This window comes from Mustelus asterias, unplaced genomic scaffold (assembly GCF_964213995.1).
Source record: "Mustelus asterias unplaced genomic scaffold, sMusAst1.hap1.1 HAP1_SCAFFOLD_143, whole genome shotgun sequence".
Classification (NCBI taxonomy): Eukaryota; Metazoa; Chordata; class Chondrichthyes; order Carcharhiniformes; family Triakidae; genus Mustelus; species Mustelus asterias.
The window spans coordinates 880,275-882,434 of record NW_027590169.1 but is presented as its reverse complement, the minus strand read 5'-3'; positions in this window follow the sequence as shown (position 1 = coordinate 882,434).

The window sequence follows — 2,160 nt, the reverse complement described above, 5'->3', positions numbered from 1 at the left end:
GGCACTCCTCATTGACTGGGGGGACGTCATCATTGACGGGGGCACTCCTCATTGACGGGGCACTCTTCATTGACAGGGGGCACTCCTCATTGACAGGGGGCCCTCCTCGTTGACGGGGGGGGGGTCACTCCTCATTGACAGAGGGCACTCCTCATGGACAGGGGGCACTGCCCATTGACAGGGGGCACTCCTAATTGACAGGGGGTACTCGTAATGGACAGTGGGCACTTCTCATTGACAAAGGGCACTCTTCATAGACGGGGGGGGGAGGCTCCTCGTTCTCAGGGGGCTCTCCTCATTGACAGGGTGCATTTGTCATTGACGAGGGGGTGGTACTGCTCATTGATCGGGGGCACTCCTCATTGACATGGGGCAGTCCTCATTGACAGGGGGTACTCCTCTTTGACTGAGTGCACTCCTCATTGACAGGGGCACTCCTCTTTGACAGAGGGCATTCCAAATTGACAGGGGTCTCTCCTCATTGACAGGGGCACTCCTCATTGACAAGGGGCCCTCCTCATTGACAAGGGGCACTCCTCATTGGCAGAGGGCACTCCTCATTGACAGAGGGCACTCCTCATTGACAGAAGGCACTCCTCATTGACAGACGGCACTCCTCATTGACATTGGACACTCCCCATTGACGCGGGGACTCCTCATTGACAGGGGGCACTCCTCATTGACAGGGGGCACTCCTCATTGACAGGGGGCCCTCGTCATTGACGGGGCATTCCACATTGACAGCAGACACTCCTCCTTGAGAGGGGGTACTCCTCATTATCTGGGCAGGCACTCCAAATTTACAGGGGTCACTCCTAATTTACAGGGGTCACTCCTCATTGACAGGGGGCACTCCGCATTGACAGGGGGCACTACTCATTGACAGGGGTACTCCTCATTGACAGCGGGCACTCCTCATTGACAGCTGGCACTCCTCATTGACAGCGGGCACTCTTCATAGACGGGGGGCGGGGGGAGAGACTCCTCGTTGTCAGGGGGCACTCCTCATTGACATTGGACACTCCCCTTTGACAGGGGGCACTTCTCAATGACAGGGGGCACTACTCATTGACAGGGGCACTCCTCATTGAAAGCGGGCACTCCTCATTGACAGCGGGCACTCCTCATTGACAGAGGGCACTCTTCATAGAGGGGGGGGGGAGAGACTCCTCGTTGTCAGGGGGCACTCCTCATTGAGAGGCCGCATTCGTCATTGAAGTGGGGGGAGGTCTGCTCATTGATGTGGGGCACTCCTCATTGACATAGGGCAGTCCTCATTGACAGAGGGCACTCCTCATTGACAGGGGGCACTCCTCTTTGACAGGGGGCACTCCTAATTGACAGGGGGTACTCGTCATGGACAGTGGGCACTTCTCATTGACAGAGGGCAGTCTTCATAGACGGGGGGGTTGGAGACTCCTCGTTGTCAGGGGGCACTCCTCATTGACAGGGTGCATTCGTCATTGACGATGGTGGGGCACTGCTCATTGATGGGGGGCACTCCTCATTGTCAAGGGGCAGTCCACCATGACAGAGGGCACTCCTCATTGACTGGGGGGCAGTCCTCATTGACGGGGGCACTCCTCATTGACGGGGGCACTCTTCATTGACAGGGGGCACTCCTCATTGACAGGGGGCCCTCCTCATTGACAGGGGGCCCTCCTCATTGAGAGGGGTACTCCTCATTGATGGCGGGCCCCTCCTCATTGACGGAGGGGTCACTCCTCATTGACAGGGGGCACTCCTCATGGACAGGGGGCACTCCTCATTGACAGGGAGCATTCGTCAATGACAGGGGTGCACTGCTCATTTACAGGGTCACTCCTCATTGGCGGGGGCACTCCTCATTGACAGAGGGCACTCCTCATGGACAGGGGGCACTCCTCATTGACAGGGAGCACACCTCATTGACAGGGAGCACTCCCCATTGACAGGGACCATTCGTCATTGACGTGGGTGCACTGCCCATTTACAGGGTCACTCCTCATTGGCGGGGGCACTCCTCATTGACAGTGGGTACTCCTCATAGATGGAAGGGGTACTCTTCATAGACGGCGCGGGCACACCCTTCATTGAAAGGGGGCACTCCTCCTTGACAGGGTCACTCCTTCTTGACAAGGTCACTCCTCATTAACAGGGAGCACTTCTCATTGGCAGAGG